The sequence below is a fragment of the Panthera pardus genome, unplaced genomic scaffold, assembly GCF_024362965.1.
Source record: "Panthera pardus isolate Hobbes unplaced genomic scaffold, ASM2436296v1 HiC_scaffold_25, whole genome shotgun sequence".
In the NCBI taxonomy this organism is placed as follows: Eukaryota; Metazoa; Chordata; class Mammalia; order Carnivora; family Felidae; genus Panthera; species Panthera pardus.
In genome coordinates, this window is record NW_026526821.1 from 86,756,200 (window position 1) to 86,773,994 (window position 17,795).

A 17,795-nucleotide genomic window follows, 5' to 3' on the forward strand; every position below is an offset into this window, starting at 1 on the left:
GTTTTCCAAAAACTAGACTTTAAGACATGCCTTCCTTCTCAAATAAGAATCATCCAAAATCCCCACGCTCAAGCAGATGTCTGCAACTCTTCCCAAAATATGCTTCTGTCGGAGTATTTCTTTGTTACCACCGAGTTCTTTTGCACAAAACTATGGGAAATGACCTGTTTTCATGGCCCATGGACAAAAAGTTTTAAGCCATAAGAATAAGCAAAATACTTATTACTAACAAATCTACAAAGTTACAGAATGAGGCAAAAATTTAAGATTGAACTGTAACTTCAGACCCGACTGTGGCACAAACTTTTGCAGGCAGGTAGACTAAGTTCAAATCTCAGCTCTTTTTACTAATTCTGACCTCTTTTTACTAATTTTTACTAATTCAAAACCCTCTGGGCCATAGTTTCCTCATGTATCAATAGTGAATGTTATAAAAACATGATGTAAAGCACTGGGCCAGGCTCGGTATTAATTCATTCACTCACTCACTCAACTATCAAGTGCCATCTGTGTGCCAAGCACTGTACTGGGTGCTACATGAATGAACCAGACAGACAAGATCACCACCCTCAAGGAACTTAGGTCTACTGGGGGAGGCAGACAAATGATAAGTAAACAAACAAATGAAATAATGAAAGCGTTAGAGACAGCAGTGAGCACTTGGAATTGACAGAAACAGAGGTGGGACAGAGAGCTGCTGTAGGATGTTACCATTAGGGAAGATGTCTCTGAGAAGGGGAAGCAGATCTGAGGTCCGAAGGGCACAAATGGGTCAGTCGTGGGGGAAACTGGGGAAAGAGCATCCTAGGCAGAAGGAGTATCAAGTGCAGAAGCCCAGAGACAGAGAGGTGTCCACCACATGGGAGAAAAGGAAAGGATGCCAGAGAGCTGGAGTACAGAGAGGAAGGAGGACAGATCTGCTAGCTGCAGCCGGGGAGGGGAGGCAGGGGATGCATGCAGCAGGAGACTGCCTGGGTCTTACTCTGAAAGCACATTGCTTCTCCTGCTGTTTTTTTTTTTTTTTTTTAATTAATTTATTTATTTTGAGAGAGAGAGGGAAAGAGAGAGAGAAAGCATGAGTGAGTGGGGGAAGGGGGGGAGAGAGACGGAGACAGAAAGGGAGGGAAGGGAGGGAGAGGGAGAAGAAGAGACAATCCTAAGCATGCTCCATGCTGTCAATGCAGAGCCTAACATGGGGCTCAATCCCATGAACTGGAAGATCATAACCTGAGCTGAAATTGAGTCAGACACTCAACCTACTGAGCTACCCAGGCACCCCTGCTGTTGTTGTTATAACTGATGGTGACACGTGGAGATACTGCACTGGATTGTAATTTAAATCAGAAACTCAAATACATGTTCAACTATGTCATTTGCAAGAAAGTATACCACAGAGACATACAGAGGCTCATTTGAAGATTGCTAAGCATTTCTGTTTCATTCAATGAGTCTCCAGTATCGATTTTAGACCTAATGTCAGGCACAAATCAATGAAAAAAACAAACAAACAGAAAACTGCACCTATGTGGCAGGTGGAATAGGGAAAAGCTGCACCAGCAGTCCCTGCTGACAAAGTGCAAGCTCCCTGAGCATCTTTCCCTTTGGGCACACTGCATTCCAGCCCTGCTGACTTCTGATTAAGAGCCCATGGTAGGGGGGAGGCTCCGACTGCTGCATAGGAAGGAAGTGGGGTCCAGCTTTTGGACAGGCCAGTGTGGCCAAAATCTGATGATGGACATCAAATCTCCACTGCCAAGGACCTCAGTGGTATTAGTCATACCAGTAAGAATCATTTCCAAGGATCTATAATATCACAGCTGTTTAGGCTGAGGGATTCGTTCGATCCTTTTATAAGCCCACGATTCACATCACATGCACAAATCTGTATTTTTTATAAGCATTTATTTCCTCCGAGGGACTCGTGCATTGTTCTGACTTGAAAACTGTTGGACATGAGAGGAAAAATAATTAAAAACAGCTTACTTCAGCATTAACTCTTAGCTCTGTCAATGGAAGAAAGCCAATGTGGTATTTTTGTAACTAAAGAAAGCCTACTTCTGAGGCAATTTCCAGGTGACAGAACAGAGGCATTTCAAGAAGTTGTTTGCAAACCAGTTGTTAGACCTCAGGATCTAACCTAACACCAAATACTAAACCATAGGAAACAACATATTATAAAGAGTGGGTGAGAATGCTAGAGCAACTCACCAAAGCTGGTATTACCCTACCCCTCAAACACAGAGCTGCCGAATCTGCCAGTCCCAATGACACTGCTCTGGGACAATGCCTTGGAGACCCATTTTCTGAGTATATGGATTTCCTATGCTGCTCAACCTATTGGAGAGCAGGAAAGGGCCTCCCCCAGGGCCATGGTGCTTGCTGTCTGTCCTGGCATGGGACTGGGGGTCAGTGGGGAATGAGCTATGGGAAGAGGTTGGAAATAGGGTTGTAATGAATTATAGGCATAAGACACAGGTCTTGGACTGAAGGGAGTGTGAGGGGAAGGGGCCTTGGAAAGGCTATGGCAGAACAAAAGCCCTAGGCTAAGGATTCTGGAATAGGCCATGGAGAGGAAGATAGAGGCAGGGAAGATGTTTTTCTCCTTCCCTTTCTCCCCTTTATCAGCAACATCAGCAGAAGGGAGGGAGAAGGGACCGCCCATTTACCGACTGTAAGAGGAGGCAGAAGGCAGAGGTGGAGAGGACACTTTCCTTCTTCCCTGGCTTTGTGTGGGGGAGGGAGTAAACGGCATGTGCATGTAAGAGTGTATACAAACCCAGTTTATCTAAATGTCCATACCTGCCAGTGAATAATAATAGCCAATATTTGTTCAATACTGTAGTTAACAAATATTTTCACATTTGTTTGGTCTTCACTACTATTGACAGATATGCAAACTGAGGCTTAGTCAGTATTATGGTCAGGATTCAAAGGTCTTTGCTCTTTTTCTTACCCCTGTGGCTTTCCACCCTGGACATGTACTAGAATTCCCTAGGAAGACTGAAAAATTACTGATGCCTGGACTCTCCCCTAGCCCCTGTGAATTAGGATCTCTGGGGGTAGGGCTAGGGCCTCAGTGTTTTTAAAATTCCCCAGGTAACTATAATGAGCAGCTAAGGTTGAGAACTCCTGGCCTACCCAATGGCCCTCAAACTTTAGTGTGAATGTGGGTCACCAAGGGAATTAAAAATGTAGATTCCTGGACCTCACTTCGAGATTCATATTAGGGTTGTGTAGCAATATACACGTATCTCTACTTCTAGGCATGCAGAAGTCTTGGTCTTCCTCAACCTCTGGAAGTTTGGAATAGCCACATAAGTGCTTCAGGCAATGAAAGGTGAACACTAAAAAGTGACACATATCGGGGCGCCTGGGTGGCTCAGTCACTTGGGCGTCCGACTTCAGCTCGGGTCATGATCTCGCTGCTCGTGGGTTTGAGCCCTGCGTCGGGCTCTGTGCTAACAGCTCAGAGCCTGGAGCCTGCTTCAGATTCTGTCTCCATCTCTCTGCCCCTCCCCTGCTCGTGCTCTGTCTCGATCTCTCTCACAAATATGAAAAATAAAACTACAAAAAAAAAAGTGACACATATCTGGGTGAGAGTGTCAACCACTGTCACTAGACCTTACATTCCTCTTGCTGATCTGAAGGTCTAACCTGAATCATCAGTTTCCCTGGAGAGTGACCCAGGGCCCACAGTACACTCTGAATTAAACTTTTGCTATGAAGGTAATGACGTGTGTCACTGCGGCACAACCTAACATTTCCTGACAGAACCTGTTGGTCTGAAGTCTGGTAATATTACCTTTTATAAACATTGGGGTGATTCTTATGCTAGCAGCCTGTGGCCTCCACTTTTAGAAGTAAGCCCAATGCTGGGTTAACCTCCTGTGTTTCATGTCTTTGTGTGTGCGTGTGTGTTTCAGGTCTTTATACAGAAATTGGTTGAGCTCAGGGAGAGAGGATTCATTGATTCGTTAAACTTTTACTGTGCACTCACCCATGTCGGGCACTGATTTAAGTGTTCACCTTAGAAACAGATGAATAAGGCAGGCACCCCTGTCCTCTAGGAGCAGACCAGAAGAGAAAAGGCAGCAGGGGGAAATACTAAATATTTAAAAAAACAAGGGGATGGGACAGAAGAGGGATAAATTAATTTTGCCTGAAGATAGAGCAGCTTTGTGAAAGGGGAGGTATAGGACCTAGATCTTAAAGGACAAGTCAACACAGCCTAAGCAGAGCATGTTCATGGGTACAGCTATGCAAGAAAGCATTAGACAGCTAAGTTGGCGCAAAACAACGGGATGAGCTTGAGGAGAGATGGCCCAAGGGGCTGGCATTCAGGGATGGAGGGAAGTGAGAGGGAACAAAGGTAATGCAAGGTTCTAGAGCCCTGCTGTCCAGTAGAAACAAATGTGAGCCACCTAGGTGATTTCACACTTTCTAGAAGCCACCTTTAGGGGGAAGAAAAGAGTGAGATGGATTTGAATATTTAACCCAGCATAGTCAAGATAGTGTCATTTCAATAAGCCACCAATATAAACATTAATAAGAGTGCATAAAAAGAAGCATGAAGAAACAGTCTTCAACATCCAGTGTACATTGTATATTTTTAACACACCTCAATTTGGACTAGCCACATGGTAAGTGCTCCGTGGCCACTTGTGGCTGCAGTGCTGAACCGTGCAGCTCTCGACAGCTGCCAGAGGCTTCTAAAGACACACTTTTCTAGGGCATCTGTCTGGCTCAGTCATTGGGGCATGCGACTCTTGATCTCGGGGTTGTGAGTTCAAGCCCCATGCTGGGTGTAGAGCTTACTTTAAAAAAAAAAAATCTTCAAGGAGGATACACTGAGCACCGGGCACTCATTCACTTAAAAACAAAACAAGAACTCAGTATCCTCCATGTGTCATATTTTTAACTAGATAAGCCTTTGAACACCAATAAAAATACAGGGATATTTAAAAATATTATCATTGTCAAAGCCCTCTCCCCAAACAACATCTTGGTTCAGGAGATTATATTTACTCACAAATTATAGTACTTAAGCCAACTTTAAGAAAATAAGTCAATTTGCAGTATTAATGGCAAAAGCACACCTTTTAAGACTTTTTTACAAGAGTACACTATTTGGATAGCTCAGTAGTATCAATACTCTTAAACCAAGGTTGAGAATTTTAACTTGAAGAGGGACGAGCAGCGGGGGAAGACCTGTTCAGCTGAGCTCCTTCCCTCAAGCGCAGTAAAAACAGGCTGTTGGGGGCGTCCTCCACTCTCTCCTAATCAGAAGTGCCCTTCGTCCTTTTAGAGAAGCCAACTGTGGGCATAACCGGCACAAGACATGCCAACGTGCATATGGGTAACAGGAGGCCTAGATGTTTCACTGTGTTTCAGAATCCTTAACAAACATTAAACTTAACTTGTTAAAAAAATGGTCTGGAGGCTGTACTCCTTTCCATGGTTCACAGACAAGAGATCCTGGATTCTGAATCCATCAAGGATCCTCTCAACACACATCCTCAAGCCCTCCGTCATGGCTGAAGCGATTTCCAAACCAGGAAGACCTTCCCCGCAGCGGAGCACAGATTAAAGATTCAGCCTTGCAGAGCCCTTCTTCAGTCCCCTCAGGCAGGACAGCCCGTGGTGGGCCCTTCCTGCCACTGCTCAATTTATAACTCTAGTGGACAGTCATCTAATTCAGGTTACCCTTTGTAGTTCTATCCTTCACCCCCACCACTTAAAGGCCCCGAGGGCAGGGGCTGTCCGTTGTCTGTCTTTGGTGCCCAGCACAGCCCTCCACAGTAAGTCCTCACATTCAATCATAAGAATCTTAAAATATTCTTAACATAAGAATCCTGAAGCAAAGAGAAAAAGGGAGAAAGTAAGAAAGAGAGAGAGAAAGAAAGAAAAGAAGTTAGATAGATATATTCAACTCAAATTGGGCCAAAGATCCCTCCAGTATAATATCCCCTTTCTCAAGGGTACCAAAGAACTAGTTTTTCTTTTTTTGAAAAGATAGGATTTTCTTCCACGTTGTCACCTGGATGGTTAATCCTAAGAGCCACTGAATCCCAACCTTCAGCTCCTCAATTAGGTATACTCTCGGCTTAACTGTCTAATTATTTTCCCATCTTTATGCATTTCTAACCTGTGCTCCCACTTAGATTCTTAAATCATTACAATCAAAAGGGGAATTAGGAGCGCACTGTTCTCATATAAATCACTATAAATAGTCCCTACATGTGATCATCATCTTCTCCCTGAACCCTGCCCATGATGTGAGAGCAGCCTGTTCAGACTTCAAACAACGGTGTCCAAGGGCTTCCGTGTAGCAAGAGAGAATATGAGATCCTCAGGCAAGTGACCACACCATTTTCCCTTCTGGGGTCCTGTGACACGTGTCAGGCACCTGACACAGGAAGCCAAGAAGTTCTCAACCTTCTCTACCCTCTGGTGCCTTGGCTGACCTCCAGCATTTCCACATGGTGGCTCTCCAATTTCCCTCTGTTCCTCCTGAATCTCACCGCTCAGAAAGAGAGCACACCATCCCACGCTTCCCCTGTCACCAAAGGGGCAGACTGTTTCCTCTGCATTGGGTGCCGTAATTCTGAAAGCAAAGCTGCACTTTTCAGCATCTACTGGAGGGGCAGGTTCTAGAACATCACTTCCCAGTGGCAAAATGGGGCTTCCTCTGACCTGCACTGTGCGTCAAGGGCACGCCCCTGAGCACTGAGTTGTGAGGCTGACCCTGCCTCGGACTGGTCCGCCTTCAGACTCTAATCACATCCCTGCCACCAAACTGGCTCAGGCCCTCTTGGTATTTCAGATACCATTTCTCACACAAACATTACTGCTTTCTCACTCTGTCTTTGTAAATCTAAACAAAAAGATTCATGTAACAGATACTTACACAGAACTTCCTATGCACCCGGCACTGTTCAAATGCTTTACATAGGTCATCTCGTTTAATCCTCATAATGGCCCTATGAGGTAGGCTCAGTTGTTGTCTCCACTTTACAGATGGGGAAACTGAGGCACAGAGCGGTTAAGGAGCTCCCCCAAGGTCACAGTCCTCGAGGGGCACGGTTAAGGCTTAAACCATGGCTGTTTGGCTCTAGCTTATACTGCAACCACTGTGCTATCAGATTCATAGGATTTTTATTTTAAGCACCCTGCCATCAAGCCAAACTTAAATAGATGAAAAAAGGCATAATTCCCTCACCTGCTAATGAGAAGCTGAAATCAAGGAAAGCATAAGCTCTGAATAATGTGAGAATTTCTAACCTAGCAACCATCCCCCGGATACACAGCCCAGGCAGCTAGCAAGTGGGGGCACTGCACATAGCCTGGGTGGACTGTGTTTTCATCCCTATGGGCTGTGTGAGCTTGGGGTCCTACAGGTTTATTCCCCTGTGTTTCATATGCCTAATAACACTGTTGTTTTAGAGAAATCTATGAAAAAGATTCTTTTAAGAAACACCTATCTGTGACTAAGTATTTGTATACACTGTGAAACATGCACTACAGTAAATCTAGTAGCCTTTGTCACCATATAAAGTCACATAATATGAAATACAATGTTATGGACTGGATTCCCCATGCCATCCATTATATCCCTATGACTTATTTAACACTTGAAGTTTGTACCTTTTGACTCCCTTCTTCCATTTTGCCAGTGCCCTCCTCTGGGGCAACCACCGATCTGGTTCTCTGCATCTGTGAGTTTATCTTGTTTGTTCATTTGTTTTGTTTTTTTAAATTCCAAATATAAGTGAAATCATATAGCATTTTCACTCTCTGGCTTAGCTCACTTAGCATAATACCCTCAAGGTCCATCCGTGTTGTTGCAAATGGAGAGAATTCCTTCTTTTTTATGGCTGAGTAGTATTTCACTGTGTGTGTGTGTGTGTGTGTGTGTGTGTGTGTGTGTGTGTGCGCACACACCTCTTCTTTATCCATTCTTCCATCAGTGGATACTTTGGTTGTTTCCATATCTTAGCTATTGTGAAGAATGTTGCAATGAACACAGAGGTGTATATATCTTTTCGAATTAGTGTTTTCATTTCCGGTAAATACTCAAGTAGAACTGCTGGATCGTAGGGTCGTTCTGTTTTTATTTTTTCTATTTTTCGAATTTTTAAAATGTTTCTTTACTTTTGAGTGAGAGAGAGAGAGAGAGAGAGAGAGAGACAGAGAGAGAGAGAGAGAGAGAGAGAGAGAGAGAGACAGAGAGAGAGAGAGAGACAGAGAGAGAGACAGAGAGAGAGGGAGACAGATGATCCAAAGCAGGCTCTCCACTGACCGCACAGAACCCGATGTGGGGCTTGAACTCACAAGCTGCAAGATCATGACCTGAACCAAAGTCAGACACTCAACTGACTGAGCTATCCAGGCACCCCCTATTTTTAATTTTTTGAGGAACATCCATACTGTGTTCCACAGTGGCTGCACCAATTTACATTCCCACCAGTAGGTTCCTTTTTCCACCTCCTCACCAACACTTGTTATTTCTTGTCTTTTGATAGCGGCCACTCTGACGGGTATGAAATGGTACCTCACTGTGGTGTGTCACACACTTTTGATGTTCAGATTGGGTCTTTATTCTGGAAAAGGTTGGGGAGTACTAGCCTTGGGAAACTGTGTGTAATGACAACTGCAATATGGATGTCATTTGGTTGGATGAGTGTCTGGGTTTCTAGAGCCTTTCACTGTGCTGGGCTGTGTTTCTTTAACAGGGTGTCAGGTGGAAAGCCTGCTAGCCCCAGAATTTTATCAAGTCTCCCCTTGAGTGTTGTGTGATTCCTGATTCTATTGCCATTTGTCCTGCCTCAGAACACCAGGAAGAGTCACTGTGACAGACTTCATAGCAAGATCTAACACCTTCCCCTTTCAAGATTCTAAAAATGCCTTTCTGAGACGTACTGTGTAAGGCAAGGAGAGATGTTCATTATATCCCAAGTCCCCAAAGACAGGATGCAAAAAGGCCCAGAAAAAGAGATTCTTAGCCCGGCTGCCAAATGACAGTTGGGAAGAAAAAGGTTCCCCTTCTGAACCCCAGGCTACATGGCACCAACATGTGAGCAGAATTAAGACAGACCTCTATTCTATTTCAGCTTATCTGTTTTTCCCCTCATTTAAAACAGCGCTAGCATGCTTTGGCATTCAAGAAACATCTTAGTCAATGCAACCTGTTGAAAAAAATGTCCAGATATAGAAATTACCTCCCATTACACATCCTGATAAAAGAGTAAGGCCATAACTTTCAAGTCAGGAAATTAAGAAGAAAGATTTGGAAGGAGTCAGCAAATCAAACAGCTGCTGAGCCTGCTAAGGAGGACATCTGAGCCTGGCTGGATTAGCTAAAGGTCCCTTCGTTAGTAAATAACTGGACCCTCCAGGCTGTTCCCAAACTCAGAAGTTGGAGGCTTGTGCCTGGGCTCTCAGAAAATAAAGCTGATCCCTTATCCCAAGCTATCATGCTCATCATTTCACTAGAGGCAAGGATAATGAGAAAGAGGATCTTTTGAGGTGATGGGCTGAGTTCTGAGGTTTTTGATTCTCTTTACCAAGCTCTCCAGTGAATGCTAGAAAGTCTGTTGTGGACTCCCAGAACCAGCACTGTCCAGCTGAGGAAGAGCGAGAGTTCCAGGGAAGGGAAGTGCCGTTGCCCTCAGGAGAACGCACCGTAGCCTACGAGGTCATGTGCCATTGGCTTCTTCCCACTGGGCCTTAGCACCATGTGGCTGAGGACTAAAAGTGCAGATTTCTGGACCACACTGGGGCGGGGCCCCGGAACTGGAGCTTCAGCAGTCACCGGGAGGACTCTTTCACACACAGAAATGAGAACCACTGCCTGAGGATGCCACTCCAGGGGGTAAAAGCAGTGTGAGGATACAGGTCTTGCTTCACAATATGCGTATCACCAATCATATACTGAGCACAGAAGCAACAGCAGTTCACACTTTGAGCACCTACTGTATGCCCACATAGCTTCAAGTGCTTGCCGTGTAAGCTCTTCATTGTCAGAAGAACCCTACAAGCAGGTGCTATGACCATTCTTATGTTATAGATAGAGAAGCTGAGGTATAGACAGGTTAAGTAGTTAAGATCTCATGGCTAGTAAGGGGCAGAGGTAGAATTTGAACCTAGCCTGTCTAGTTCTAGAGTCTCACATTCTAGAGACTGGCCCCAAGGCCAGGAGCCCAGAAAGACCCCCCTTCTCTGTTGAAACTCAGAGGTATCAGGTACTGAGCATTTCTGCAAAGTAGATCAAGATCTAGGAGCCAAAGGGCTACTGGAGAAGAGTTTGGAGAAGCACCCCTAGAACTGGGAGGTGAACTGGTGATTGTCCTATCAGGGGCTATCTCTCCAAACAGCAAGGTCTCTGCAGGGCCTGCTGTGCCGAGGAGCAAGGTGTAGGCTTCAAGCTGCAGGGAGCAGGCAGCCCTCAAGCAGGCCAGGAGGGCAGGTCCCCATGCTCCAGAAACAGCAACACCACTTGGGACTTAGTGATAGCAGCAGGCGCCGGGCAAGACAGACGTGTCTGCGCTCAATCCATGCTGACCCACAGACCTGCGAACAGACAGGAGCTACTGCCTTTTCTGTCCTTTAAAAAATCTAGCCAACCCCTTTCCTGATTATGGTATTAAAATATGCCCATTTCTGACATGATAGAAAAACAGGAAAGTACAAAGGAAATTAAAATCACCTATATTTCCATTAGCCAGAGGTAATTCCTCTCCCAGCCTGACCACAGCAGCTGGGTGACCGCTTGACCAAGGAAGACAAGACAAACCTGATTCTCTCTCTGGAGACTCTGAGTTAAGAGGCACAGAGATGGGAGGAATTGGTATAGAATGATCTCTGCAGTAGGTACAGGGTGTACAAACAGCTACAGCTGAGGATCCTCTGGCTCCTGAATTCCTTGGGCCAGGCTGTGCAGCATTTCCAGTGATTCTGTGAGGGCTGATCCCTTAAAAATCAAGCCCCTTTTACCTACGCTGATGTGTAGTCAGGTTCTGTTCTTGCAACACAAGGTGCCTGGCAGAGTCAGGAGAATGACCAATCGCAGGGAAAGCCAGCTCAGTACCATGGGCCACGCTGAGCAAGATGCAATTTTTTTCCCCCTTCAAATCAATATACAGCTTTTATTCCACATTTAAAATATTAAAATGCTGAGGAATCAGCCAGGATTTTGCTGTTTCTGTAGCTGGACAACCTAGATCTTATTTATTGGACTGCTAAACTGTTCCTTTTTCAGAAACATAGACACCATCCAAAAATTTTCTGCTTTGTTTTTAACCGTTGTGGCTTGCTGAATCAAAGCAGCTGAAATTTGATACAAGTTCAGCATTGTTTCCTTCAAGAATTAACTCATCTTTCCGGGCTTGAGATACTAAATGAGCAACTCTTGGCCCTGTCTAAACCCCACGGATGTATTTTTTGCCCAAGAGATTTTGGATTTCTACAAAAGAACTATTCTCCTGACTAACGACGTTGATGGGGAAGTGGGCATACACAGACCTCATCTTGTAATGGAAGCCCAGTGTAACACTTGATCATGTTCTGTACATGACTACAGACAGTGTGAACGGTAGCCGATTCCCTTTTATTTCTCCACTGTTTGTCAACCCGGAGCCTTTTCTTTTTTCCTTCAGAGAAGACTGAGTTCTACACTGATGTGACTGAAGTCCTTCCACAGGCTCCTCTGGGGCCCTTCACAATAACAGCGGGGCCCTTCAGAGAGATGTTGATGTTTTCTGGAGTGATGGCTGACAAGGTCTTCGTGCTCACAGTAGATGCAGGAAGAAAAGAAAAAAGGAGCAAGACACAATTTAACAAAGAGAATAAAAAGTAGAAGGTGGCACTTTGATTAAAACTGGGAAGTCTGAGGGGCTCCTGGGTGGCTCAGTCGATTAAGTGTCCGACTTCGGCTCAGGTCATGATCTCGCCGTCCTTGGGTTTGAGCGCTGCACTGGGCTCTGTGCTGACAGCTCAGAGCCTGGAGCCTGCTTTGGATTCTGTGTCTCCTTTTCTCTCTGCCCCTCCCTACTCACACTCTGTCTCTCTCTCAAAAATAAATAAACATCAAAAAATTAAAAAAAAATTTTTTTAAAAGGTAAGTCTGAGTATAACAAAAGCAGGTGTTTTCTTCAAAGAAATCCATTTTGGTAGATTGTCTCTGTTGATGCTCTTCTCTGAGATGTAAAAATCATCCACTTTTATCTACCAGCCCTATGCCCTCTGATGGCAGGGCTCATTTACTTCTCACACGTATCCCCAGGGCCTAGCCCCATGTCCAGGAGGAGGTAGTACTCAATCAATGTGTGCTAACAAATGTCCACAGCTGAGAAGTGGGAGAACAGGAAGCCTTCTATGGGCCCTGATGTTTTTAAAAATCCACAAGTTGCGTCGCTTGCCTTGTTTCTTTCGAAGATGGCAGATGGTCTCTTACCTGAGCTCGGCTTAAACCAAGCCCCTGATTTACATAGCCCCACTCTCTCCTAAAATCATCTAGATCAGCGTGCAAAAACGTAGTGAGTTAGCTAGTCTGGTTTACCAGCCCATTTCTGTTTTTACCAGGTAAGCCAACTGTTTACCCACAGGACATTTGTGTTTTGTTCCCAAACCTGTTTATGTTGGTTATACTCACTGTATTTACGTAACTTAATTATATATTACATAAACTAATGAATTGTCTGTGTATAAGTGGTTGTTTCTATTGTAAGTTCACTGTTTTGGAAAGACTTGATAAAGGTGAATAGATTAAAAGAACTGCTTTAAATTAGAGGTGAACAAGTCAGCTATAAAAAACTAGGTGTATGATGGGGAGGGTCATATACAGGTTTAGAAAGATTTATAGCACTTTAGGTGTCCAAGTTCTTATACTAAAGAAATAAATCTGGAGATTATGGAGGGTACAATAGAGGTATAGTTTATACAAGTAAATGATGCAGAATGCCAGTCAGTATGTGCCCATTCATAACTGAAACAAGACTCTCACGAATCATTCCCTGACCTTCCTTCACTCTAAAATTGTCTATTCTAAGCTATTTAATTTCATTTTTGAAACTGCTGGCTGTGATCCACTAAAGTGATTTTGTGACTCAGGGTTTGAAAAGATACTGCCTAATCCCCCTCCTTAATTTTGTTGATGGTTCAGGGGGACTGAAGAGATCTACTAAGGCTACGCAGCTGGTGAGTCAGAATCATAATCCTTGATTCCACATCCTCTGGCCTGTCTACTACCCTGAGCTACCTTCCCTCTCCCCTGGCATAGTCTCCTTTGCAAAAAATAGAAGTTCAAATGAAGAATTGGATGACACGGATAAATCCTAGAGAGGAAAGGAAAGAATCCCCGATTCTCTCCTGAGGCCCCACTTTCCTCCAAACATTCTCTGCAGCAGGCAAGTCCTGCCACACTCAGTTGTATGTGCTTTTCCCCCGAACTAAAGCACACCACGTGTCTTGTGCTACAGACACTTACTTGGAACGGCGAACTGTGTACCTGGGTAGAGCACGTGAGCCTTCTAATTTTAGAATGACTCCAGCTCCACATGGGAAAACTCCAGACAATGGAACGGGGAAGCAGTTTGCAGTTCTGAAAAGCTTTTGTTAGGGGAGATGAGCAATCAATAGATCTCTTGCTTGCTGGCTGATCCACATTCTACCTGTTTCTCAAACAAGTAACGCCTTCAAAGGCTTTTCCATATGATCTGATCTCCCTCCCTCTGTGTGCCCTCAGCCTGAGCTCACCTTCTCTGTATCGTTAAGCCCGATGTCCTCACCCAAATCCGGCCGCCACCACCTCCCCAAGCCAGCGATCATGGTGACCTTCCCCACGAACGACACCCCCAAAGAACATCTTCACCATCTTCTTTCACCACCACCTCTGAAAAGTCCCAGATGCTAACTCCAGCGGGCCTTCAAAGGCTTCCTGATTCCAGCTAGGTGGTGTCAGACACGGCTAGAGGAAGGAGAAGTTCAGAGGTAAAGAGGCATGCAGATCAAGCAAGGCAGATAGCAGAGCGAAGCCCGGAGTCTGCTGCCAGGTGTCTGAACAAGGCCCTTACCACACCCCTCAGTCATTAGAGTCTCATGAAAACATGAGAACCAGATGGGCAGGCTGGGAAATGCACAACATTTCGGAGGGTTAAGCAAGGAGCCACACAACAACTTAACCGGGTGCATTCTGTGCCTTTCAAGGGGGCATTAAAAGGTGCCTTTTGAAGATGGGTCGTAACTCCTTCCTTGGGAGGGTGTGATGGATGTTCTAAGCTGTAGGTTCTGTCACCCTCATTCTGCCTCCAGCTATGTTTCTCTGTGTGCTTGACAAATTAACAACCAACCAGTTACAAATTTTCTGTCCTAACCCCCAGACTATTGACTTCACTCCCACAGCAATTATTGTCTAAATCACCCACGAAGCAGTCAGCTGAGGTGGCCTCAGGTCATAATGAGGCTCGCATTATGGATTCCCACGCTCTCTTGTCACCTGTGTGGTGGGCTCCTTGAGGACAAGGAGGAAGAAGGTCTGCTTCTTCAACTAGAATGTTAGAACCGAAATGTAAAAGAGAATCTGGTTCCAAGATAATTAAATATATGGCAGTCACACCATTGCTTCTCCACCTTGGGTCCGTGGCAGGCATCACCAATAATTGATCGTGACCATATTTCATAATATGCCCCAAGGCAGAGTTATAATCCTTCTGAACAAAGCTTTCCAAGCAGTCTCTACCAATTTATCAGAGTGGTTGTGTGAAAAATCTTATAGGCTATTCCTGATTCAAGTCCAATAGATGAGGAAACTCAGATCCAAACAGGAACCAGATGAACAACTTGCCCAGGGTCTTGGCAAAACGGAGACCAGTTGGGCCCCAATGCACAGCATTCCTGACCTCCAGCCTAAGGCATGTATCGCTCCAGTGTCCCACTCAAAATGGAGGTCTGAAAAGCATTTACTGACGACAACGATGCCAGTTTCCTCTGCCTCTGGCATAATTTACCCTTCACATTTGGGGGTCTAAGAGAGAGGAAGATTGGAAGAAACCAATGAAACTTCAACAAGAAAGGCCAAGGGTAACTGTTAAGTAATAAGTGCATGGAACTTTTTTTTCCCCAAAAAGTACAAGAAAGCCACATGGGATCAGTCCCATGTTCCCTCAAGTGCACACACCACCCTTGATTGGCATACAGAGTTTGTAATTTTCTATGCTGCTCCATCAAGAAGTGAGAGCTGAATCCTGAGTACGTCTATGCTCCAGCACAGAATGTATCAAAGCCTTCTTATAACCAATATTGTTTCTCATTCCTGTCAACGCTTGAGTGAAGAGACCTGAATATTCACATCATGGGTAAAGCCTTGTAGCTCTTGTCCTACAACAACCCATCTTTACACCTCAATGCACAGCTCTGAGACTCAGTAAGTGGTAAGTGAGCCTGCCAACATCCAGATGATAAGGGGTTAGGAGGGACTCAGATGTGAGTCAGTCATCCAGTATACAAATGAGCACACTTTACAAAAACAGTGTTCACCAGAAAGGAAATTAAATAGAAAGCAAAATATGAAAACATTAAAGGAAATGCAAATTAAATATAGCTTGAAAGTACAGCTTGAAAAACTGAATGCAGCATCATCTGCCCTCCATATTTAAGGATCGAACAAAAAGGGATTGTTGTTGTTTTTACTGGTGTAACGGGACTATCGGTTTGTTTTTTAAAGTCCTTATCTGTGAGAGAGAAGTAACATTCACAAGTGAAATGGGCTTTGCTTTGAAATATCCCAGCAAAGGGAAAAAAACAAAATGGCGCGAGAACAGATGAAAGAAAAATGGCAGAGCGATGGTAACTGCTGAAGCTGGGTGACAGGTATTTGGGGACTGATTTCATTATTACTTCTGGATATGAAGATTTCCATAGTTAACAGTAACAAATAGTTTTACTTATTGAATTAGCCTAGAGTTCAATACACACACTTCGATGTTGGGGTGGTGAATATGGCTGGTGGGGTGGTCCCCCATTTGCACTGCACCCACAACAGGATTTCAGTTATGTCTGGTAAGGTCAGAGTGGGGGTGGGATGGGAGTGCTCAAGGCCTCCCAGGGCCTGAGGAGTCTTCGGGGAGAAGGAAGGTCACTCTAAAGGAAGAGGAAGTTAAGCAAACAAGCCTGATTCAGTCACAAAGCCCTAGTCCTTGAAGAGGTGGCTATGATACCATCACTGCCATTTGGACTTGTCTCCCAGCCCAGCTCTCTCTGGACTCACATCTGGGTCCAAAGAGGCAGGGTGGAGAGTAAGTAAAAATGGATAGAGCTATTCCATCAACCTCTCTGGGGCACAAGTCCCATGGCTAACTGACCCATCAAACAGAGAGTAATGCAGAGGCCAGGCAGGCAGTGCACTTCCCTTCTCCATAGACTGTCCACCAGCACTGGAATCCTCAGGTCCCTTGGACACTAGAAGTTGTGGCATTGCCCCTGCTCTCACCCACCACATTGGGTCACAGAGTGGCCCTCAGCCAGTTATAGGGTAATGTGCAACACAGTAGGGTGTGACTAGTTCTTTGAAGATACACAATGAGGAAGACTAAACCTCAAGTACTTGTTGATATCAGAGGCATTCTCACAGAAGCAAGTCCAGAAGATGGAACAGAAGCTGGTCACTAGTGCACCAAGGACAGTAATTTTGGGATGAATATAGCAGGTCTCCTCATGTCTGCCCAGGAGAGACAGGGGAAACCCCAAAGGATCTTGGCAGGAGCCACAGCTGAGAGAATAGGCTCAGGTACAACATCCCCCAGGCCTTTCTTGTCTGTAGTCTGTATGAATGGCTGGAGACTGGGAGGAGGAGCCCCCTCTCCCCATGGATGGTAGCATCAGTATTTGCCATCACTGCAACTTACCGCCTACATCACTTACTGAGTGACTCAGTAGACGACCTGGCTCTAACCTACCAGGTCCTACAGTGAGGACCAGGAGAGGCTGAGGATGCATCTGGGGGTAAATGGATCCTAGGAAGGGAGATAGGACAATTCTGAGACCAGCATGGTGGAGTCATAAACCAATGCCCCTCCTTTACCCCCAATATATTCACATCTGAGCCCTTTGTGATGGGGGAGGTCATTAAAAAGTAGAAACTCTGATAGATCCTGGACTTTGGGAAGTACTGCTTTGGGATGGACACACCCTTCCACCCCAGCCCCAGAAATATAGAATATAGAGAAAGTAAGGCATTTTATTCTGTAGCATCACGGGCCACCAAGTGGTTTGGACACCTTAAGAGTTCAGTTGCATCAAGGACAACAGCTCCAAGGGGCAGTCTGTGGGGCTACAGAATCAGTGGTACCCAGTGGGAGTCATACCTCCAGTGTGTTTGGAGGGAAAGGTCTGGAAGAGAAGAGCAAAGTACCAGGGACACTGTGTGGTTGGTGAGAGAATTTATGAATATATAAGAACAACCCCCCCCCCCCCACCACATATACCTCCCTGAAATAACTAGGGAGATACAGCAGGTGTCCACTGTAGTGACAGATGACAGCATACTCCATGTCACCAAGGGAATAGTGAACCTGGAAGATTCACGCACTGCTGACATTAAAGTTAGCTTAATTCCCTCAGAAAGCTATCTGGCAATTTGTTACAAGGGTCATAAATAAATTTGTTCTTGCTCCCAGAGATATATCCTGAGGAAAGAAACCGAAGAAGAAAAAGCTTCTAGGCATGAACAGGTAGCATCATAATTTAAAGTGGGGGTAGCATAAATATCCAATGGGGAATGCTTAATTGAATCACATCTATCC

General features: G+C 45.0%; 1 protein-coding gene across 4 annotated transcripts in view; it reads right to left on the reverse strand.

Annotated features, from left to right (window-relative positions):
- Positions 1 to 17,795, reverse strand: part of TGFA (transforming growth factor alpha) — a 109,934-nt gene that overhangs the window by 54,347 nt on the left and 37,792 nt on the right. The window lies entirely within an intron of this gene.